Raw genomic sequence first — 26,238 nt, 5'->3', positions numbered from 1 at the left:
GTTCTCTATGATTTTGAGCGGCTAGTAAAAATCATAAAGACTGCCAGTCTTTTTTGCTAGATTAAGGCGGAGCTCACCATCTACAGCATCGTCGATAGAACCGACTGTTGTCCTTTGCTGCAGAGCCGAGTGGAGGGTCTGAATCAGAGGCTCAGGAGGTTCTGTGACCGTGTAGGCTTTAGATTACTTGACTTGCGCCATCGGATGGTGGGTTTCCGGGTTCCGCTTAATAGGAGTCCACTACACATAGAAAGCGGCTACACGGGTACTGGTTAGGTTGGAGGATCTCAGGAAACTACGGAAATGGCGTCCGTCTAAAAGGGGGCAGGTAAGATAGTTGTAGCAACGATCGGTATTGTAGTTCTAAATTGTGCTAGCTGTGTTGGGAAAGAACCAAAGCTCCAAGCCCTGACAGAAAGCACTCAAACTCAAACAGTTAAAGGTACGGAAAGCTGCAACCGTCTTCTTCTAACATCACAAGAAGAAACAACTAGAAATGTGTTAACCCACACACTTTCCTCCAAACACTACAATGTGCATCTGTATTTACGAGCAGTGGCTTGCACGACAACTGTCAGCCACAGATTACATACTGATACTCGTAACAGTAATAAACTCTTTACCCTAACAAATGAAGTTCTCTTTTACGTCTTCACAGAAATGTTTGTAAAGCCGGCCTGGGTGGCCGAGCGGTTCTAGGCGCTACAGTCTGGAACCGCGCGACCGCTACGGTCGCAGGTTCGAATCCTGCCGCGGGCATGGATGTTTGTGATGTCCTTAGGTTAGTTACGTTTAAGTAGTTCTACGTTCTAGGGGACTGATGACCTCAGAAGTTAAGTCCCATAGTGCTCAGAGCCATTTGAACCATCTGAAATATTTGTAATATATGATAAATAAGTTCACCCGATATTTTTTCAAACGACCTACCAGTGCTCCGAAAGGATAGATTAAATACAGTTGGTGATGCAGTATTTATTGCTATCTAAAGTAGTTTACCTTGTAGTGAAATTGAAGTTCCTGCGAAATAATATTGGTAGAGCTTATACTTGACAACCGGAATAAACTATTAATTAGATCGTTTTACCGACCCCCCGACTCAGAACATATAGTTGCTGAACAGTTCAAAGAAAACTTGAGTCTTATTTCAAATAGGTACCCCACTCATACAATTATGGTTTGTGGTGACATCAATCTACCCTTGATACGCTGGAAAAGTTATAGGTTTAAAGCCGGTGGCAGGCATAAAATGTCATCCGAAATAGTACTGAATGCTTTCTCAGAAAATTATTTTGAACAATTAGTTTGTGGGCTCACTCGAAGCGTAAATGGTTGCGAAAGCATACTTGACCTTTTAGCATAAATAATCCTGGATAAATAGTGAGTTCAAAAATGGCTCTGAGCACTAAGGGACTTAACTTCTGAGGTCAAATGGTTCTGAGCACTATGGGACTTAACAGCTGATGTCATGAGTCCCCTAGAACATAGAACTACTTAAACCTAACTAACTGAAAGACATCACACACACCCATGCCCGAGGAAGGATTCGAACCTGCGACCGTAGCGGTCGCGCGGTTCCATACTGTAGCGCCTAGAACCGCTCGGCCACTCCGCCCGGCTTCTGAGGTCATCAGTCCCCTAGAACTCAGAACTACTTAAACCTAACTAACCTAAAAACATCATACACATCCATGCCTCAGGCAGGATTCGAACCTGCGACGATAGCGGTCGCGCAGGACAAATAGTGAGTATTGTGACGAATACAGGGATTAGCGATCACAAGGCTGTCTCTGCTATGTTGAATACTGTAACACCTATAACCATCAAAAAGAAACGCAAAGTACATCTATTTAAAAAAAGCTGATAAAAATGCTCTTAACGCCTTTTAAAGAAACAGTCTCCACTAATTCCGATCTGATCAAGTAAGAGTAGAAAAGATATGGAATGATTTCAAAGAAATAGTATCGCCGGAAATTGAGAATTGTGTACCACATACATTAATAAGTGATGGTACTGGTCCCCCATGGTACACGAAACGGGTCAGATCGCTGTTGCAGAAGCAACGAAAAAAGCGTGCCAAATTTAAAAGGACGCAAAATCCGCAAGATTGGCAAAGTTTTGCAGAAGTCCGAAATATAGCGCACACTTCAGTGCGAGATGCTTTTAATAATTTCCACCGATCTTGGAATCTGCCAGAAAACCGAAAGAGAATTTGGTCATACATAAAGCACCCCCCTACATTGCGGGATAACAGCCGTGAAGTCACTGATGACACTGTCACTAAAGCAGAGTTATTAAACACGGTTTTCCGACACTCCTTCACCCAAGAAGACGAAGTAAATATTCCTGAATTCCAATCAGGACCAACTGCCAAGATGAGAAACATAGTAGATATTCTCGGTGTATCAAAGCAGCTTCAATCACTTAATAAAGGTGAGGCCTCCGGTCCAGACTGTATACCAGTCAGGTTCCTTTCAGAGTACGCTGATACAATAACTCCATTTTATCAGCTATATACAACCGTTCGCTCATAGAAAGATCGGTACCAAAAGTCTGGAAAATTGCTCAGGTCACATCGACACACAAAAAGGGAATCACGAGTAATCCGCTGAATTACAGGCTCATATCACTAACGTCGATTTGCAGTAGGGTTTTGGAATGTATAGTGTTATCGAACATTATGAAGTACCTCAAAGAAAACGGTTTATTGACACATAGCTCGGATTCAGAAAATATCTTTCTTATGAAACACTACTAGCTCTTCATATCATGAAGTAATGAGTGCTATCGACAAGGGATGTCAAAATGATTCCATATTTTTAGATTTCCAGAAGCCTTTTGACACTGTTCTCACAAGCGTCTTCTAACCAAACTGCGTGCCTATGTAAAACCGCCTCAGCTGTGCGACTGGATTCGTGATTTACTGTCAGAAAGGTCACAGTTCGTAGTAATAGATGGGAAGTCATCGAGTAAAACAAGGAATATCTTGCATTCCCCAAGCAAATGTTATAGCCCCCTATTGTTCCTGATCTATGTTCACGACATAGGAGACAATCTGAATAGCCCTCTTTGAATGTTTGCAGATGATTCTGTCATTTACCGTCTTTTAAAGTCATCAGATGGCCAAAACGACTTGCAAAATGATTTAGATAATATATCTATATGGTGCGAAAAGGGGCAATTGGCCGTTCATAAAGAAAAGTGTGATGTAAATTCAATTAAATACTTAGGGATTACAATTACAAATAACCTAAATTGGAACGATCACATAGATAATGTTGTGGGTAGAGAAAACCAAAGACTGCGATTCATTGGCATAACACTTAGAAGGTGCGACATGTTTGCTAAAGAGACTGCTTACTCCATGTTTGTTCGCCCTAACCTGGAGTACGGTTGTGCATCAGGTGGGACTGACGGATGACATCGAAAAAGTTCAAAGAAGAGCAGCTCTTTTTTTATTATCGCGAAATAGGGGAGATAGTGCCACAGACATGATACGTCAGTTGGAATAGAAATCATTAAAACAAAGGCGTTTTTCGTTGCGCATGGATCTTCTCGTGAAATTTCAATCACCAGTTTTCTCCTCCGATTGCGAAAACATTCTGCTGGCACCCACCTACCTCGCGAGAAATGATCATCACGATAAAATAAGAGAAATCAGCTCTCGCACAAAACAATTTAAGTGATCGTTTTTCCCGCGCGCCGTTCGAGAGTGCAACGCTAGAGAGACAGCATGAAGGTGGTTCATTGAACCCTCTGACAGGCACTTTATTGTGAGTAGCAGAGTAATCACGGAGATGTTGGTGGCACTGTGCAAGTTGGTGGTGGCTTCATACTGTTGTGGGCTGTGTTTACATGGAATGGATTGGGTCCTCTGGACCAGCTGAACCAACCATTGACAGGAAATGGTTTTATGTTCGGCTACTTTGAGACCCTTTTCAGCCATTCATGGACTTCATGTTTCCAAACGACACTGGATTTTTTATGGGTGACAATGCGCCATGTTATCGTTCCACAATTACTCGAGATTGGTTTAGAGGACATTGTGGACAATTTGAGTGAATGATTTCCTCGCCTATCGTTTATTTAGAGGATAGAATCCAGAGATTATTTCGTGTACAAAATCCCCCACGGCAACACGGCCGCAATTATGGAGGGTTACAGAGGCAGCATGGCTCAGTATTTCTGCAGTTAACTAAAAAAGATTTGCTGAATCTATGCCATGTCGAGTCGCTGCAGTACGCCGGCAAAAGGTCGTCATGATATTAAGAGGCATCCGGTGGCATTTTTCACATCAATGTACACAGATAATCTAGTACATTACGACCACTACCCAAAGCGAGATCTAAGGCCGACTGGTATCGTTAGGGTCACATAACGAGGTAAGGGAAGCATATAAGCGGAGCAGAAACCAATACAGACACAAGTTCAGTGTTCTTCAGCTGACGGCCCCAGCCGGCCGGCGTGGCCGAGCGTTTCTAGGCGCTACAGTCTGGAACCGCGCGACCGCTACGGTCGAAGGTTCGAATCCTGCCTCGGGCATGGATGTGTGTGATGTTCAAAATGGTTCAAATGGCTCTGAGCACTATGGGACTTAACATCTATGGTCATCAGTCCCCTAGAACTTAGAACTACTTAAACCTAACTAACCTAAGGACATCACACAACACCCAGTCATCACGAGGCAGAGAAAATCCCTGACCCCGCCGGGAATCGAACCCGGGAACCCGGGCGTGGGAAGCGAGAACGCTACCGCACGACCACGAGCTGCGGACTGTGTGTGATGTCCTTAGGTTATTTACGTTTAAGTAGTTCTAAGTTCTAGGGGACTGATGACCTCAGATATTAAGTCCTATAGTGCTTAGAGCCATTTGAACCATTTTGACGGCCCCAACGTGTTTCAGTGTTAACTCAGTAACATCGTCAATTACGATTGCAGTGACCACATCATCGAGACTGAATCTTAAGTCAATAGAAACTTCTCGCCTGGTCGATATATAATGTTTCCTATGACAGCTGTAGACTACGTGAACGTAACTGCGGACAACCGCATTCCTTCGTGTTTCATGTCTTCCCCAACGGTGATGGAATCTTCCAGCCGTATAACTGTCCGTATTACAAAGTCAGGATCGTGTTACAGCGGCTTGAGGAGCATTGATGGTGAACTAACGTTGATATCTTGGCCACGAAATTCTCCTGATCTGAATCGGATGAACCACATCTGGGACGTTACCTATCACCAGCTCCGGGCCCACAAACCATCAGCCCGTAATTTACGGGAATTGCCTGTGCTTAGACATATGGTGTTTCCGGAAACCTACCAAGGACTTGTGAAATCCACGTCACTCAGAATCTCTCCTGTACTGCGTTCCAGAGGCGGATGAATACGGTAATAAACACGTGGACACATCGGTTTAGCTCTAACATGGCATTGAGAGAAAGCTTAAATCGCTAAAACTGAACAAGGTCACAAGGCCCGACGCCATTCCTTTCACGTTTTACACTGAATTTGTGGCTGAGTAAAAAGAAAAAAAGAAAAAAAAGAAAGAAAGAAATTACGATTTGATTGGAAGATACCACGGTACCACGGTTTACACCCTTCGCAGAAATGGTAACGGAAGTAATCGAAGAAAGCACTACATCTTATCATCGAAATTCGTACAGTGCGTCGTAGCCTAGAATATCAGAACAGAATGACTTCGTACAACATAGATTCTGCAGACATACTGTAACGATAATTTTAATTCAAGACATTAACGTACCTTTAAGTCATACACTTTCTGAACATAAAGTCGCAACATAATTTTAGTTCTATTTTGGATAAGTTTGATTTCATTATATAGTTTGAGGTATTTCGATGTACACGCGAATGTTCTGCAAATGAAGCAAGTATTGTCATCTGTAAAGTCCGCGGAAAACAACTTATGTGAAGGTTTTCATATGTTTGGTCTGTGCAAAGATATGTTTCTGTTCACTGCTGCTTGTGTGAATGATTTGATTAGAAGCTCAAACTGAAATAACTTGCAAGAAATAGAGTGTGCATTGTGAAATGACATATATTACAAACATTTCTGTGAATACGTGAAAGAGAACTTCATTTGTTAGGGCAAAGAGTTTATTATTGTTAAGAGTAACAGTATGTAATCTGTGGCTGACAGTCGTCTCGCAAGCCACTGCGAGTAAATACGGATGCACATTATAGTGTTTGGAGGAAAGCGCGTGGGTTACACACATTTCAGTTGTTTTTTCTTGTGATGTCAGAAGAACACGGTTGCAGCATGAATTATTTAACATGACACCACCACGGAAAGACTGAGGGAGAAAATGTGACAACGTCTGTCTGCGGCTAAAATCACGACGTCCACGGCAAGTTAATTTCGACATCTCGTTGTAAAGCGTAAGTTTTCATTAACTATTTCCATACCTCTTTCTACATAATACCGTTAAAAATCATTTAACGGTCTCGGGATTTTATTAATTGCAAAACCTACGAGTATAAAGCAGTGTTGAAGTTTGGGGATTAGTCATATAAAATCGCTTCACGAAAATCTTTTAACCATTGCAGTAATACGGTACTTTTCATTAGCTCAACAGTATCAGTTGTATTAATGTCATTGTAGCTTAGTGCGTGATAAACGTGTGGTTTGTGTGAATGTGTCTGTGAGTGATTTCTGTTACTATTATGACACGATGTTGTTGTTACGAGATTCATTGCGAGAGTATATTAGATCATTAGAAATGCTCAAATCAACCTTCCAGTCACCGTCAATGTTTTCTTTCGTTCTGATTTCAGTTTCTCATTTTTGTGCACGAAAAATAAAATATTTTATCTATTGTATTTCAAAATCTCGGTTGTAACACGTTTTTGATGTTCGACACTCCTGGTCATTTTCCAGATGAAAGAGGGTAATTCGGTTGTAACACGTTTTTGATGTTCGACACTCCTGGTCGTTTTCCAGATGAAAGAGGGTAATTGAATAGGAAATCTCGACGTCCGCGTCACAGTACGTCATGTGAAACTCAACCCCTTTTTTGAGACATGATGTTCGCAAAGGCAAGTATCACGACAGGTAGATTCAGTATTTACTGGCTTCCGAAAAGCGCTTGATTCACACCACACCACTGATTATTGACGAATGTACAGTCCTATCAGATATGAAGTGATACTTCTCACTGGATTATTTCTTGGCAAGGAGGAAGCACATGTTACCCTGGACAGAGTCACCGACAAATATAGAAGAACCACAGGGTAAGGTGTTGGGACCCAACAAACAATATTAATAACAATTTCACACGCGAAGTAGTTATCCATAACGCAGTTCTATCTGAAAAAAAGATGCAAAAATATCGATTGAAATTTTGATAACGTTTGAAAGAGGTGCAAAGTCAGGCAACTTGCTTTATATATGTATACAACAGTGTGAAGTTGTGTAATTCGTAAACCTTTGACTACAATATAGAGTCACAAATGGACTCAGTCAACTCATACAAATACTTTACAACATATGGGAAAATGTAATGAAATAATAATATAGCCGTACAACAAGTGGCTGACTGCGGTTCATTTTCAGAATGCTGCGAAAATGCAAGCAGTTTACAAAGGAGATCGCTTAAAAAACGCACCTACGAGGCACCCCAGAATACTGCTCGAGCATATAGGATTCATACCATATAGGAATAACAGGAAATATTGAACGTATATAGTGGAGGGCAGTACATATGATCAAAGGTTTGTTTTACTCGGGGGATAACATCATCAAAATGGTTAAAAATACGGAAATCGTACTTACAGAGATTCAAGAATCAGTATTGAGTGAGGAATCTAGGAATATACTACAGCCCCCCCCCCCCCCCCCGTATTGCTCCCGTAGGTTCCGCGGAGACAAGATTACACTAATTGCAGCGTGCGCAGAGGCATTTAGGCAGTTATTCTTCCCTCGCTCCTTACTCGAATGCAACAGCAAGTACCATCCGCGAGGCACTTCACAGTGGCTAACACAGTGTAGAAATTGACTGATTGTGAGATAAATAGTTCATGATCAGGAAGTTGATGTTACGCGTGAGTTATATCTTCTAGGAAATGTTGTGTTTGTCAGTCCTTGGATTATTTTTATCACTGTGTAGTAGATGCGTACTCTGCCTTACGTTCCATGCATTGAAGTTTTTCTGCACTAGAGGCAAACAGTACAGTGCCATCAACAAAGCGAATGAGATTCAGATATACAGGGTGATTAATAATTAAAGCTAAACGTTCAAAACGCTGTAAAAATAACATCACTGGTCAGAATGACGTCATTAACAATACACTGTAATCTAAAAAATCAATTCTATAAAATATACTAAGCCAAAAAACAATAAATTATTTATATTAAATAATTAAATAAACAAAAAACCAATAAAATACAATTGATAATCATGATTTGCACGGAAAAATTTTCAGTGTAAGTGAAACACTTTACTATTAAGTTATATCTTGAACCTCTTCCTAGATACACTTTCCAGTACATGTATTGTGGTACGACTTATCTCATATAAATTGAAGCTACCATAAAATAATTTCAATAGAATAATCAATAACGAAGGGACGGGCGATGTGTACATATCTCAGAGCCAATATCAGTTAAAAATGAAATTGGTATAAACAAGCCGTGTACACGGCTTTTCCTCCTTTCGCGTCTGCGCCATTCACCACGACCGTCTCAATGCAGGATCGTGCTTTGCTTGTAAAGCTGTATTACAAGAATGATGACTGTGCACATGTCGCTCTGCAGAAGTTCCGGACACTGAAGGGCTTGAAAAAAGCTGTTGGTCCAACGACTGCCGTGTGTCTGGAGAAAATGATTCGGAAATTCGAAAAGACGAGTTCTTTTGGTGTGCAACCCTGTAGAGGGAGGAAACGAATTGGTTCGACGTCAGTGAAAGCAGTGGCCACAGCAGTGCATGAGGAGACAAGTAGTGGTGTGCAAACGTCTAGTGCGTGGAGAATTGCCCGAACATTGGACATACCCGTGAGCACGGTGCACAAAATCCTACGAAACATCCTTCTTTGCTATCCACTCAAAATTACCCGTGTGCACGAGCTGCTACCTGTTGACCTGACAACAAGCGAGACCTTTGCTTTAGAATTGGTTCAAATGGCTCTGAGCACTATGGGACTTAACTTCTAAGGTCATCAGTCCCCTAGAACTACTTAAACCTAACCAACATAAGGACATCACACACATCCATGCCCGAGGCAGGATTCGAACCTGCGACCGTAGCGGTCACGCGGTTCCAGACTGTAGCGCCTAGAACCGCATGGCCATCCCGGCCGGCTGCTTTAGAATTTCTTGCTCCCATGGAAGTGGTCAATGATTGGCCGTGGAAGATTTCGTGGACAGACGAAGCTCACTTCCATCTGACAGGATACGCCAATACACAGAATTGTCGAATATGGGCAACGGAAAAACCAAACACAAATCAACCAGTACCACTGCATCCTGGAAGGGTCGCTTTATGGTACGGGTTTACGGCATCATTTATCATAGGGCAATAATTTTTCGAAGAGACAGGTGCTTCAGTTCTTGTTACCTGTACCGTCACTGGTAAGCGCTAAGAGTGTCTTTTGCGCAACCACGTCATTCCAGCTCTCCAACAGCGTGGATGTGTGGATGGGATCAGTTTTATCAAGATTGCGCACCTCCACGCATTGCAAATCCAGTTAAGCAGCAGCTGAAGCTGCATTTCGAAAATGCTAGAATTATCAGCCGCAATTTCCCTGCAACCTAGCCGTCCCGATCACCTGATCTTAACCCGTGTGACTTCTGGCTGTGGGGCTGTCTGAAAGATTTTATGTTCAGTGTTCCGACTGCAAACCTAGATGCATTGAAGGCACGGATTGCGCAACACATTCTGACCGTGACTCCTGAAACACTTCGAACAGTTGTGGAACATGCTGTTTCTCCATTTCAACTTGTTGCAGAAAACGGTGGACAGCATATTGAACATGTTTTGCGCCAGTCACACGGAAATTAATAATCCGATTTCATTTCGATTGATGTTTTTTATGCGGTTTTTGGCCTCAGGACAGTTAAAAACAGATTTGAGTGATGCTTTTTATGCGGTTTTGGCCTCTGGACAAAAAAAAAACAAATTTTTCCCATGTAGTGTGATATGACAACGCTGTGGTGGATGAGCTTTACGTAACTAACAGTATCACATTTGTTCACCCATACACACTGAGTAATACAGTTTGTTTAACGTCAAGCGTTCACCTTAGGCATTGTTGTATGATTCATTTGTAGTCGACCCCTATTAAATTATGATGCTCACAGCGCCGTGTATTGCTACATTTTGTAACTTTTTATTTTTCTTCTACCATACGTTTTCCCCCTTCACCGATGATAGTCCGTTGAAATTTGACGTCATGCTGACCAGTGGTGTTACATCTACAGCGGTTTGAAAGTTTAATTATAATCACCCTGTATTTCAGTAAACTGTAACCCTTCTCAGTTTCTCCAGTTTATCTTTCTTTGAACCTCTTAAAGGACTAGTGAGAATAGTTTTGATGGCATGGCGTCTCTTTGTCTGGCTGCTGTCCTGATGAAGTGTATTGGAAGCTATATCACCCACATAATTTGCTCTTTGGTAAACTACTATAACTGAAATCAGCGGCTTTTTTTTCTAATGGGTTGTTAGTGGATATTTTGTTGAAAATGAGCCAAAAGATTTCTCGGAACGTATGACTACAGAAAAAGTGGTAATTGTCCCGTTCTGTATGTTCGTTTACGTTTTGAAAAGGATGGATTATATTATATCTACTGCCAAGGTCAGCTTTTCCTTTTGGTCCATTAAAATTTAATGCTTTTCTATGTCATCGATAACAATATGTAGATTGATGTACATTGCACAATGGAGACTGACAAGTTTATAGATTTTTATCAGTGTCTTTTCCCTTTCTCATGATGTTATCGTCGAAATTAATACTTACATGAGTGAGGTAGTCCACGTGTTTGCAGATGGCTCGTGTTTCATAAGAAACAACTGGCTGCTAACATAAACATCAATAAAGGAAGGGAAAGTAAAATTGGAAGGAAAGAGGAAGAGTAAAGATAGAGCGTCTGAAGTAGAATTTAATAAGTTATTAAGGAAAGAAGTAAAAGAATGGCTTTCCCATCCAAGAATTCCATGAGAGCCGTGAGGATTGTACAGTCGCCCAATAGAAAAGGTTTTTTTTTTCTGTTTTCCCGCTGCGCTCACAGTGGCCCTTTTGCTTGAGGTATCTAACAAAGGGAGGCAACGACGTTGGCATCAGAAATTTACTTCAAACTTTGCACACCTTTAGTAGACCATTAAAACAACATACTGTGCAACCAGTAAGGTGTACTACTTTGGCAATTCCAAGAAACTTGCAAGAGAAGTTTTACGCATCTATTACGTGGCTTACGCATCTGAGTAGGTGGCTACCTTTGGGCGCTGGGAAGGTTAAAAAAAAAGTCTGCGAAGTGAGTTTTTCCCTTAAAAACTCTGAACATTCCTTGTAAATGCCGGAAAACTGCGTTCATTCGATGTATCCTGCAACGTACGATGTCGAGAGCACATCCGATGAGCAGTTATACAGCAGGCCTACTCTTGTGGTCTGGAACATTGTGACGTACTATATTACTGAATAACGTCGTTCGCATAATCATTTATGGACGTTTGACTTGGTTTTTACAAGCCTGTCACTCGTCCTTGAAAACTTAATTAAAAATAGTAAACAGTCAAATATGAAAACCGCTACAACTTGATGAAAATGCGCATGGGTTTTCTCATTACATTACTTTTCAAATATCGTATAAACTACATAGCGTGACCAGCGACGAAAAAAATATAGAAGCAGGATTCGAACCATTGCTTCGTCCACGAGCCTCTTTCTATGAGCGGACGCTGGCCACTTGACTACAAAGACTTCTTACGTACAACCCCTTGGTACAGATGCATCTGTTATATAATAGACGCCTAAGTCTTCTCTTAACATTTTCTCCGTATAGCCAGAGCAGTGCACCTTACTGTTTTCACGTTATGTTGTTTTAATGGCCTACTAAAAGTGAACAAAGTTTGAAGTAAATCCATGATCCCAACGTCACGGCCTCCTAGTGTAAGTCTATCTGTGTAGATGACTATAATGATGTATGCAATGTGGTAGCATATTTGTATCATCTGATGAACAGATAAAGGAAGTGGTAAAATTTGGTGTTGGCACGCAGCTACTCCTTTCAGATAGGGCGCAGCGTATGCATCCTACTGACGGGTCAGCATCAACAGCGTCACGTTCCTCGCATACTGAGTACGGGAGTGCAATTGAATCCGGGACATTGACGCAGTGTCTGGTGATCAGGAACTTAACGCCACCACCAGTGCTTGCCTTGACAGCGAAATACTGGCAGTGAAAATTTTATTCTCCACCAGGGCTCCAACAGGCATACCTCCGAGTCAAGTGCCACCGCACAGATGTATGAAAGCGCTCTTCGCAACGGACGTGGGTATTAAGTACGGAAATCTCTCTCTTTAGTAAGACAGGGACACGCCTGTATCCAGAAGATACGCTTGGTGCTGCTTTACATTCCCAAGTTGATACACTGCAGACCACAGTGCCCTGAAAACGTATTGGATGATACGGGTTAACTTCTTGATGTCTCGTCTGTTTTACCATTTGTTCTTGATAGCTGGCACTTCACGGGATGAGACATACCTGATTATATTGCTGTCACAGCTCATACCATACTTTCTGGCACCTACATTCTTTTTCCTCGTTACGAAGTTCTACAGATTGGGAAGGGGGTGGCTGTCAGTATCTCAATAAGTTCTGCCTGGTCCTCACCCAGGCCCATCACCACGCTGTTACCGGAAGAATGTCGCTGTTGGATGTCTTGCCTTGGTGTGTTGCTTTTTCCAGTCCGTCTGTGTGCCTGTTAGGCTTGCTGTTCGAAGTGAGATATTCCTCCTGTCAGCACGATTAGTTGGTATCACCGATACTTATTTCTTACTACGAAAGACGCACCAATTCTGGTCTGGAACATCTTGTTTACTCGCACTGTCCAACACAATGTCGTCCAGTGTACCGGTTCCTCCACCTTAAGTGTCCGTGTTGCGTTGGCGTATTCTTAGTAAGTTCGTGGAATGGCCCTCGGCCATCCAGGAAGTGCACTGTGCCCTTTGTCGGCGAAATGTCATTATTTTTTTTTTTTTTTTTTTTTTTTTTTTTTTTGTTGGAACTCTGTCTGAGCCAATACAGCGAGCAATTCTCACTCCTGTTTCTAGTGGTCGCTTACACACTTTCACGAGGAACATCTCAGTCGGTGTGTTCTGTAAGAGCCAATAAATCGACATTCAGCTTCAGTAAATGTGCAGAAACACGTCATATTTTCGGAATTAATCTTCAGTCTTTGACTGTGTGATGTGTCGAAACTTCATGGCATATTAAAAATATACAGGGTGAAAAGTATTTAAGCCGACAAACTCTGGGAGGTTGTAGGGGACATCAAAACAAATATTTTTCCCTAATGTCAGTTTTTCCAATGAGGAGTATTTAAACCGGTAGAGGAAGATTTCTCTGGCGGCAACCTGATGAAATTAAGAAACTTTGTTCCATTTTTTTATGACCAAGAGACAACACATTGACACAACACAAATCCAATTACAGTAGATTTTCAAAACTGCCTCCGTTGACACGTATACAAAGGTTACACCGTCGGATCATGTTCTGTCTGACACGGGAAAAAACCCCAGGAGTATCCTGAATTGTTCCTGCTGGTGCTATTATCCGGGCAACCAGATCCTCTTCTGATGCAACAGGAGTTGCGTAAACAAGGTTGCGCATCTTTCCCAACACAAAAAAGTCCAGAGGGGACATCTCTGCGGATCGAGCAGGCCATGCTACAGGACCACCTCTCCCATTCCACGTTTCTGCGAACCGTCGGTCCAGGAATCGACGCACACGACGACTGAAATGTGCCGGCGCCCCGTCATGTTGAAACCACATACGTTGTCTTGTAGGGAGCGGGACATCTTCCAGAAATTCTGGCAATGCTCTGGGTGGATAATCAACTGGTTCCACGTTGTGGACACGCTATAAGTGAAATCGATCTAACAATTGTTCTCGAAGGACTGTTCTTACATCCGTCTGATTCGTCCCCATGTTACGTGCAATTACACGTGTGCTGATTGAAGGATCCCGCTCCACATGCCGGCCGCGGTGGTCTAGTGGTTCAGGCGCTCAGTCCGGAACCGCGCGACTGCTACGGTCGCAGGTTCGAATGCTGCCTCGGGCATGGATGTGTGTGATGTCCTTAGGTTAGTTAGGTTTAAGTAGTTTAAGTTCTAGGGGACTGATGACCACAGAAGTTAAGTCCCATAGTGCTCAGAGCCATTTGACTCATTTTGAACCCGCTCCACATGCTGCAAGACACCTTCCTCAAATTGCAGCGTTCTTACCGTCCGACGGCGTCCCTGTCCAGGTAATCTGCTAAGTGACTCGGTCTCACGCAGACATTGGTACACAGCAGCAAAGGTCGTATGATGCGGGATGCGGCGATTAGGATATTGTTGTTGATAAACCCGCTGTGGAGCTCGTCCGTTGTGGTGCGCTACGTAGTACGCACTAACCATATCAGTGTATTTACTCCAGGTGTATCGCTCCATTAGTAAACAGAGACAATGCGCTACTACATTGGTGAACAGCAGTTGCCTACAACTGAAGAGCGTAATACGGCCTCTAACAACTGAAGAGTGTAATACGGCCTCCACCGGTTTAAATAATCCTCATAGGAAAAAATGACATAAGTGAAAAATATTTGTTTTGATGTCCCCTACAACCTCACAGAGTTTGTTGGTTTAAATACTTTTTACCCTGTATATGGGAAGAAATAATCGAATGGTATTATGTCTGGTTACCGATATGGTAAGATAACAGGCCCAGCGCGACGGATCCTCTGCTGTCCAATCTCAATGTGTTGTCAACAGCGAGTGCGAAGTGTGCCAGTGCCCCATCGTGTTGAAACCACGGAACATGAATTCTCATCAGTCCATCTTCTAGAAGTTGTTGTACGACATGCTGCAGAAACGTTTTGTACACAATTCCATTCAGTTTATCGAGAAGTACGTTAGATCTAATCACGAAGTCGTTGACAGTACCACCCCATATTGCGTGCTTACGTTCATAGAACTGAAAAACCAATCAGTGTGGATTTTCGTCTTTCCGTACATGGCTATTCTCGCTATTGAACAGACCCCCTCTTGTAAACATAGCCTTGTCTGCTATTGTTGTCACTAATGACATCGTTCTCCAGAGGGCGTGAAATTCTAATCTTCCTTCTGCCCTTCATCTGTAAACAACAAGAAAGCAGGAAAATTGTGGTCTCACGTAAGATTATCAAAACAGTTTGGTCTGTGTTCAGACCTATTGCAAAGCGCCGGCTGCTGGTGAAAGCATTAATAGTGTGGAACACTTTCACTTCGAGAACGCGTGTTCTGGATTACCTCCAATGGCCAGTATCTCCCGTTATCTCACGGAGGAATTTGATATCTTGTAGGGACACAATTAAAGATGCAAAAGGGTTGGGATGAGGTTGTCGTCGCTGTGGGAAGAATTCAGCATAGCACCGTTGTGTAGCTCTCCCACGTAATTCAGTGAACCCACAGACGAGGTGCCAAAACTTCATTATCAATCCTATTCATGCAACTGTGTGTTACTGATAACGTATATTTTTTAATGTCTTTCGGGGCGCGCCCACACAGTCATCCAAACACAGGAATGTTATAGAACAATTGGTTTTGACAATTAATGGTAGACATTATTGTATGTCGTACCCTCGTACGATGAAACATATGATTAACAAGCGACTAATTAGATATAAAACAACATTTACAATCGGGGTTTACGGAAGCGAATAAAAAGGACCAAAATTGAACACAGGATACACAGTACTAGTATAAAAATCCTTCTGGTAACACAATAAGAAATGATAAATCGCCGTAGATACACGTTTGGGATACTCCCAATTCAGTCCACATTAAAGACTACATGTCAGCCCTAAGACTGGTTTGATGCAGCTCTCCATGCTACTCTATCCTGAGCAAGCTTCTTCATTCCCAGTACCTACTGCAACATACGGCCTTCTGAATCTGCTTAGTGTATTCATATCTTGGTCACACTGGACTCGCATTCGGTAGGACGACGGTTCAATCCCGTCTCCAGCCATCCTGATTTAGGTTTTCCGTGATTTCCCTAAATCGTTTCAGGCAAATGCCGGGATGGTTCCTCTGAAAGGGCACGGCCGATTTCCTTCCCCATCCTTCCTTAAGCCGTGCTTGTGCTCCGTCTCTAATGACCTTGTTGTCGACGGGACGTTAAAAAACACACACACACACACACACACACACTCATATCTTGGTCTCCCTCTACGATTTTTACCCTCCACGCTGCCCTCCAATACTAAATTGGTGATCCCTTGATGCCTCAGAACATGTCCTACCAATCGATGCCTTCTTCTAGTCAAGTTGGGCCACAAACTCCTCTTCTCCCCAATTCTGTTTAATACCTCCTCATTAGTTATGTGATCTACCCATCTAATCGTCAGCATTCTTCTGTAGCACCACGTTTCAAAAGCTTCTATTCTCTTCTTGTCTAAACTTTTTATCGTCCATGTTTCACTTCCATACATGGCTATACTCCATACAAATACTTTCAGAAACGACTTCCTGACGCTTAAATCTATACTCGATGTTAACAAATTTCTCTTCTTCAGAAACGCTTTCCTCGCCATTGCCAGTCAACATTTTATGTCCTCTCTACTTCGATCATCATGTTATTTTGCTCCCCAAATAGCAAAACACATTTACTACTTTAAGCGTGTCATTTCCTAATCTAATACCCTCAGCATCACCCGACTTAATTCGACTACATTCCACTATACTTGTTTTGCTTTTGTTGATGTTCATCTTATATCCTCCTTTCAAGACACTGTCCATTCCGTTCAGCTGCTCTTCCAGGTCCTTTGCTGTCTCTGACAGAATCTTTTTGTCATCGGAAAACCTTAAAGTTTTTATTTCTTGTCCATGGTTTTTAATTCCTACTCCAAATTTTTCTTTTGTTTCCTTTACTGCTTGCTCAATATACGGATTGAATAACATCGGGGATAGGCTACAACCCTGTCTCACTCCCTTCCCAACCACTGCATCCTTTTCATGTCCCTCGACTTTTATAACTGCCATCTGGTTTCTGTACAAATCTTAAATGGCCTTTCGCTCCCTGTATTTTACCCCTGCCACCTTCATAATTTGAAAGAGAGTATTCCAGTCAAAAAGATTATACATCTAAAGACTATATATCTAAATTAAAAATAAAATGTTCTTTGTATGTCCTGTGAAAATTGTTTCAAAAGCTGCTGATAGGGAACTGAATATTGGTGCAGGTCTGTAAGTACCATCTAGACAGAACAGAAGACAGTTTATAAGAACCAGAGTTGTCTTACAGCCACAGATATAGATCCACCAGCATTCGGAATCGTGCACATAGAAGGTATAAAGTGAGAAACATTTACAGGGTGAGCGTCGCATATTCTGCAGGAGGAACGTGGAGATGTAGCCAGTTAATTGAGCTTTGGTTTTCTCACGCCATTCTAGATACCAGCAGCATTATCAGCGCAGATAGCTAATCGTATATCTTGATGTTAGCACTGTTGACGAAGTCGTACAGTATCTTCGTTGCTACATCGTTAACGCACAACTATCAATGTGGATAAAACAATCTTTTCTCTGCCTCGTGATGACTGGGTGTTGTGTGATGTCCTTAGGTTAGTTAGGTTTAAGTAGTTCTAAGTTCTAGGGGACTGGTGACCATAGATGTGGAGTCCCATAGTGCTCAGAGCCATTTGAACCATTATTTTTGATAAAACAATCCCGAGTCGAAACCGAGCAGTAATGAACGCAAGGTTGAGGGGTGATGATTGAAATGGACATTACTTTTGTCAACATCTAGTACTGTGAGTGAATGGAGCAACTTTGTTTCCCAACAAGACTTTTGAACTGGCGTGCTCAACTGTTCACTGCAATACAGATACAGAGGTAAATGGGAGATAAGAAATCAAACGAAAGGTAGTTAGTCTGTGACGTGTTAGCAGATACAACGGTCCTCTTACACCAAAATGGAACATTTCTCTGAAAACCGTCAAAGTTTCGTCGGTGAAATTCGGGTTCACCTTGTGCGATATAATTTAATGGAAAGACATGGCAGAGTAATCTTAATGCCATATGAAAGATGAACTGCTCGTGTAATCTCTCAGGTAGCTTACAAGCCGAGCCGTGGCTGCCGGTGACTTTTTGGCGGGTATCCCCCCATTCACGTCCGCTTTGGAATATCTGTTCATTGATCTCAGTTTATTCCAGATACCCGGGAGGGCCATTAGTTGTCGCAGGGGATCCCCAGGCACCTGCTAATGACGTCCGACGCGGACTTCTGGGAAGAAGACGTCGCCTCCTGGACAGTCGGAAGCTGCCATGGGCGTGACTAACGCGTCGAAGCGATTCTCCGGAAACTGGGCTTTCCCGTCAGGAATAGCTCAGTGACGTACGCACTGCTGCCGTAAGCCGCGCTTCTCAATGGTTTAACACCGTAAAAAAACGAGCCTCGTTTGCTCGGCAGCTGCAGCCAAGGTCAACTGATTCCGTGAATGAGAGATGAGCACGTACTACAAAGACTCTCCACGTGCGCCTCTGTGACGCCATCAGTGAGGTCTGTACCCAATTACCTGGTGCTTTTTTCAGGGAATCAGCTTTGTCTACGTAAATAAGAAAAATGCTGAATAATCATTTCTTTTCTCTACGTGCTGTGCGGTCTCTAGAGAAGGCAGATCGATGTCTCGGCTCACTTAAATATTGTACGACAATCTACACGTCGCAGTCTGCAGGTACAAGGGTTTTCTGTAGCTCGTTCCACAGTAAACATTGGGGTGTCAAGCCACAGTTCCATGGTCCTTACTAGGGATGACGGTTATCGCTGAAACAACCGGTTTTCGTTGTATCATTTGTTTTCACGCCAGTTTAAATTAACTGTTAAAACCGCTCGAAACAACCCTTTGTTGAAATAACCCTTTTTTGGCTTTTTTCCTTGTTACTTCCTCTAACAAACACAAAAATCGAAAAAAGACTGAAAGTCTCGAATCTCCCTCAGTTTCACGATACAAAGAATCAAAATATTAAATTCAATAAGCAAATAAAAGAAAATTGTCCGTCTATCGTTCGCTACTTTTCTCTAAAAGTGATACGTGGTTCAATTCTACAAAAAAAAAAAAAAATCACCAATATTCTCTATTGACTCCAATTTTTTTAAAACTGCACAAAAATCATGTTCTAATCGGGGATCGTGCCACTATTTGGGCATTGCGAATAGTCAGCGCTACGGGGTGAAAACTGAGGTGGAAGAACGTTATTTTTAGTGTTAATTTGTCCGTTTATAAGAACTACAAGCAGATAAAGGCATGTTACGTAGACATAGGCAGCAAATCAACTACATTCTGTTTTTATTGTATATTATGAATGAATTAGTGTTTTAAGTTTTAAATTTATTACCGTTGTCGTAATGTCCTTCCTCTTATATTATTTCATAGATATGGTAGACAAATCATTAACACTTGAAAGCAAATGAAGCACTGTTTCCAGACTAGGATTAGTTCAATTCTGCAATACAGTGGACGTCGATGACGTACTACCCATCCTAGAAGAATGGAACTGTGTTTTCTTTTCAGCTTTTATTATGATAACCAGTCAGAGGAGAAGATTCCATTTGGCCGTGACGGATGTCCAAGACACAACCGTGCTGTGAGTTTTATCATCCAAATATTCACTACATCCTGTTCTACATAAAACCATCTTTGATGGACGCTTAAATGTATGTACGCCATTTTCATGTGATTCGGATTTCTTCATTGCGTCTGAGGTCGTTAGAAGCAGAAAGCGTATTTTCTCGACTAAGCGAACTAGTACTGGAAGATAATATGTCAGCAATATTTAACTACAAAAGGAAAGAATAATTGTAGCGTACATTAACTGTGAACAACTGTTCCGCTTGAAACTGCGGGCTTCTCTGTAGTGGCCAGTGGAGCGCTGCTGACCCATTCGTTGGACAGCAACGTTACTGGGAAGCTCATCAGATGGGTTTGCAGTGGAGCAGTTGATGTGTTATTGTATCGATTCTTCCACACTACGATAAGCTCACCTATACCCTCTCTCACAGAGCATTACAGTTTACAAGCATTCACCAGATTCATCGTCAATACAGAGGTGAAAATTTAGCACATTGTCATTGATCGAAGGTTGTTGTTGTTGTTGTTGTGGTCTTCAGTCCTGAGACTGGTTTGATGCAGCTCTCCGTGCTGCTCTATCCTGTGCAAGCTTCTAGAGAGCACTAAACCGCTTTTACTTTCATCTTACAGAGAAAGCACAGCGTTATTTTCTTATGGTTATACGTCCTTCCAAGTTTGGTTGGTTTTACTTCGGGTTAATGCTGACAATACTGACATTCTCTTTTTAAGACATTTAATATCATAACTTACTCATTTTATTATTTACTTAGTGATCAAGGTTCTCCGATATTATCTGATATTTTGATTTGGTACAAATCTCGTTGAGGCCCTACTGTGTCTTCTGCTTCCCGTATTTCAGTCTCTACCAGTTCTTAGCCTTCCAATCAGCATTCATTAAACCTCTCTTTTCGATTACAAGCTCGGTTCCCTCTTTTATGACGTCGGTGGTCGTTCTGTGTTTCATCTTTGTACTGGAAGATACATTAGACATCCTTTCAGTCAAAGGTATTCCTCTCTTCTATTCATATGTCCATACATGCTTTGTACATGTTGAGTTTTAATTTCGCTGCTCAATGTCGTGTGATACAATCGAGAGTCGCAGGTGATCCAGATGCACCAAGAACGGCCCGTGTGTGAATGATACTAATTCGTCGAACATTTATGGAGATACCATTTAACATCACACGGCAGCGAATAATGTTCCATCTCACCGACGGTGCCGTTGATATACGAAGGTACATGCACCTGAGCCACAAACCTACTCATAGGTATCGATAACACAATCGTCTGCCTACTGCAGAAGCCTCTAACACATTACAAAATACGTACTCCGCTGTAATTAGCACGTATCCTGAACATAAAGCACTTGGAAAATGCCTATTTCAGACACAGTGTATTGGCAAATTAAGACAAATGTGTAAGATTGGATTCTGATTATTCCACACGGCGTCCGAAACCTTCGGGACTAAAATTGCGCAAATGTTACAGGACCTAGACACAGCACTTTGAGATAAGCTAGTACTGGTTGGAAACGTATATTTATTCTTTTACTGACTTAGGCAGCTTACACCTTCACAACTTAGAGACAACTCAGCTGTTTAAGGTAACGGTCGCGTAAAACAATGCATGCGGTACAACGGCGAATAAAATTTTGCCGCGCTCTCTTAAAATCCATGTTGTGTGGTCTGCAATGAGACCGAATGACCACTAACCAGTTACTCTGTACTTTCTACCGTGGTCTTACAGACACGCGAACGATTTCGTGTACCCTCACAGGAAAAAGACGATGAGTGATATGACACCGAAGTGGTACAGTGCACCGTCGTGTTGAGACCACATTCTCTCAGGAACAAGAACAGCTTAAATCTGCAGTATCTATGGAATCATCGAATGATCACCACATAACGTGTGACGTTCTGACGGGATGTTGATCTTTCGTAATAACAATGACAATCTGCAAGCTGACAGAGAATGGATGCTGATGACGTGAGACAAGTATGACGTATGGGTTTTGCATCACTCCAGGCACGACTGATGCAGCAGTGGCAAACTCCATCACTACTGAAAAGATCCCATCGATCAACAGTACAAGCTATAGGAAGACATACACCAACGAAGTACCTTGGTCAATCCATTACCACAACTGAACTCTACATTCAAAATAATTTGTCTCTGTTGTTTATGATAGAGTGATACAATTCTACTGAACTCCCCGCTCTTTAAATGAATACTTCATGGTATTGCAACTACTCGATCTATTCCAAACAGATCGCTTTCGTTCAAAACTGCTTTGTAAGCTAGGCCTAAAATTCAACGTATCAGAATCTGTTTCAGATGTAACATAGCAGATACTTTCGGCCACTACACAAAGTTACTTAAAATTATCCCTTATTTCTATATCTATCTTCTTACTTATATTTATTTTATTATCTTTATTTGTGTGATCAGGTTTTCATATTTGCTTTCTCTTTTAGAAATTATCCTCACCTTTACTGATATGTGCTGAAAATCAGAAGCACCTCTTATTCGCAGTGATGTAATAGGTTTTGTAGGCGAACGGAATTGGCAGTTTGTGGGGGACTCACAATGTCATTTGGATGCACTGAACTATCTTTATGAATGGCCATCTGCACCGACTAAAATTATTTTAATCCACATTTGGTTAGTGAGATGCATCGTGATTCAGACGAAAGGTTTGTCTGAAGCCATGAGAAGGGAGCCGCAAACCAGCGCAGTAAGAGAGAGGCTTCAGCAGAAAGTGAACCGCTGTGGTGAGAGTCTCGGGACGCTGTCGTCGGGTGTAGCAAGCAGAGCGCTTTGATAGCTGCAGATCTGCGTAATCTTTAAGTTGGCATTGTATTGTTTTTGTATAGCGTGAAGATAGCAACATTGACGCAGCTCAATAGTTGAGCGCAAATCACTAGTCTTGCTTCTATTTTAGGAGCCAGATAAACAAACATTCCTTAAAGTTGTTTCCTATTTGTAAAGGCAAGATCACATCTCTGATAAACTGCATGTAAGGGCCTGCAACCCTGGACAAACTAACGACCACATTTGGTTAGTGAGATGCATCGTGATTCAGACGAAAGGTTTGTCTGAAGCCATGAGAAGGGAGCCGCAAACCAGCGCAGTAAGAGAGAGGCTTCAGCAGAAAGTGAACCGCTGTGGTGAGAGTCTCGGGACGCTGTCGTCGGGTGTAGCAAGCAGAGCGCTTTGATAGCTGCAGATCTGCGTAATCTTTAAGTTGGCATTGTATTGTTTTTGTATAGCGTGAAGATAGCAACATTGACGCAGCTCAATAGTTGAGCGCAAATCACTAGTCTTGCTTCTATTTTAGGAGCCAGATAAACAAACATTCCTTAAAGTTGTTTCCTATTTGTAAAGGCAAGATCACATCTCCGATAAACTGCATGTAAGGGCCTGCAACCCTGGACAAACCAACGACCACAAGATAAGTATATCCACATGAGTTGAGGATCGTTTACATTTTTATTATTGTAAACGTAACAATTAAGTACAGGTAGAGTTGAATTGAGCATTAGCTGCTGCATAGTCGGTATTCTCCAATCGAAATTTTTCAAAGTGTGTATTTCGCATACAAGTTGACACCTACTTGTTGCGGAATTTTCTCCTCTCCCGCACGACACTACGCTGTCTCCTCAGACTCCGTAGTGCAAAAAAAAAAAAAAAAAAAAAAGGAAAATTCAACACCGTTGTCCAGTTGTCTGATCTGAAGCGCCCAGTTTCTCGTACGTTTCTATCCACTACATTAAGTTTCTTTCAGTTAAGATAATGCCTGTAGTGAAAGTTTTTCTCGGCTCTGATGCGGCCTAGGGGGCAATACAACCTGCTACATCATTCATTAAATCATGTGTCACTAGTAATGCTGATTCTTCAGCAACCAGCCGAGAACTGTAAGCAACGACAACCACAACAGTGAGCACATAACAAATAACTGCGTATTGTTTCGCAAGGTAGCGTCACCGACGTCGATTGTGTGTTATGATACGTGAGCACTCTATACATACACGTGCTCAAAATCACTTACAGGTTCAAATATTTCAAATATTAATATCTGAGCATTACCGTACAAAATACTCAGATTAGGATTCTCTACTGTGTAGCTTTGATCTAGAAGATTTACGACACATTGCGTAAACGAGCATTGGAATGAGAATCGATATTTACCCATCGCGAATCCGAGGTTTATCGATCGTCGATCCAAGGGGAGGGACATGCAGGGGCTTGAACTCCCCCCCCCCCCCCCTCTCGCACACACCTGGCAACATTTTATCTAATCTTTATATTTTCACAGATTCTAATTTCTGTATTTTTTCAGCTAACGTTCGAAGAATACCACCTCGTAATAACTTATAGTCTCTAAAATGTCAAGAAATTCTAAGTACGAGGGTTGTTCAGTAAGGTTCAAATGGCTCTGAGCACTATGGGACTTAACATCTTAGGTCATCAGTCCCCTAGAACTTAAAACTACTTAAACCTAACTAACCTAAGGACATCACACACATCCATGCCCGAGGCAGGATGCGAACCAGCGACCGTAGCGGTCGCGCTGTTCCAGACTGAAGCGCCTAGAAGCGCTAGGCCACTCCGGCCGGCTGTTCAGTAAGGAATTCAACACTTTGGTATTATCCAGGATTCCAATACACCACATTATTCCAAACTCTTTTGGCTACAAACAGTTTTTTTTCAACATACTCTCCGTTCAGTGTGACACCCTTACGCCGCATTACTGGGAGGACATATATGCCCGGGAAGCATCAATCTACTGGCTGACGTCACAGCCAAGGTCTTGGTGCGTCAATAAACTCCACATCATCCATGTACTGCTTCCCGCGTAGTGCATCCTTCATTGGCCCACACGGAAGTCAGGAGGTACAAGATCCAGTCTGTGGGTTGAATAAGGAAGAGCAGTCCAACGACTTTTTGTGATCTCCTCTCGGGTGCACAGACTTGTACGAGGCCTTGGGTTGTCGTGCAAAAGGAGTTCCCTTGAAATTTTGTGGTGGTGGACACGTTCCAACATTGCAGGAGTCACATCTGTGTGCGGTCGGGCGGCACGCAGAAGATTGGACGGGCTTGTGGACCAAGTTGGAGTCACGACAGACACGACGCCCAACGACTCGCCATGCTTTTGTTCTCCACCAGGTCTCCGTGGACATTCTGCAAGCGCCTATGAATATCTGTGGTGCTCTGGTTTTTCACCAAAAGAAACTCAATGATAACTTTCTGCTTGGAACGCACCCCCGTTGCAGACGGCAGTTTGAAGCCTATGTCGGAACTTCATGAGACCATAGGGGCTGAAGCGAAAATTCCACGATGAACCGCAACAAATTCCACATTTGTCAACTAAACCAGCCGAGAAAAAAATGTTACTTACTGAACGCCCGTCGTAATTAAGTGTTTGATTTACCACAAGACGCATTTCAGTTGTTTTCCTGTGAATAACAACAACTGGATTGATTTGCGACCTGACTTGCTGTGCAAAACATTCCAGCCAGGAGAATGCGGTAGTTCACATGCTGACGACAGCTGCTGGTGACAGCAACGAACCTGACACGGTTCGCGTGTCCACAGGTGGAACCGGTAAACTGCAATGAGACAGTGGACAAAGGGAAAGAAAGCTCCGCTTAAAAAAGAAACGGAAAGGCTGCCTTTCGAAGACGTAGGCGGAATCGACAGAAAGATACAGCATCTACCCGTTTCTATTCTGAGATAGCCGTAGCCTGCACATTTGTATTCTCAGTCTTAGAGCTAAATGTAATACTGATAATGGCGACTGCTCACTTCGATTATATACAGCGTATATTATTTGTTAGAATTGTGAAAGTTTGTTGCTATTGTACGGGAGTCCTTAAAACAAATGCGTGACATAGGTTCTTCTCAACTGCTTGACCAAATGCTTTTCAGATGTAGTTATCTCAACTGCAATTTCCTGGAAGTTATGGTGAGACGACGTATTAAGAACTTACGTAAATAAATTATATAATGTATCTTAGAATGACAATAATGCTGTGTTACAATTTTAAAAATGTATGTATCAAACTCGTGTGAGGTTCGAGCAATAAATAACGGAAAGTGTATTAAGAATAAAACACGAATGGATGTCTCTTTTCTGAAGAAAGGAATGGGATAGAGCCGGAACTTCAGGAACCAGAAGAAAGAACGCCAGTTTTCTCACGAGAATTTACTTATGAAATTTCAGGAACTTTTTACATTATAGAGCTTTCAAATTATCAATTCGGCAAGAGCCGCGAGACGATAGTTTAATTACACAAGCTATGGAACTGAATGAAAATAAGCCTCAAGACGTATGATTCTTGAGTGCTGTGAAGACCAATCTTCGTAAGATGACACAGTGAAAAATACTCCCAGGCGTTAACTTCAGTCTGTTCGTATACAC

The sequence above is a fragment of the Schistocerca cancellata genome, chromosome 6 (genome assembly GCF_023864275.1).
Source record: "Schistocerca cancellata isolate TAMUIC-IGC-003103 chromosome 6, iqSchCanc2.1, whole genome shotgun sequence".
Classification (NCBI taxonomy): Eukaryota; Metazoa; Arthropoda; class Insecta; order Orthoptera; family Acrididae; genus Schistocerca; species Schistocerca cancellata.
Note: the sequence above shows the minus strand (reverse complement) of the source record.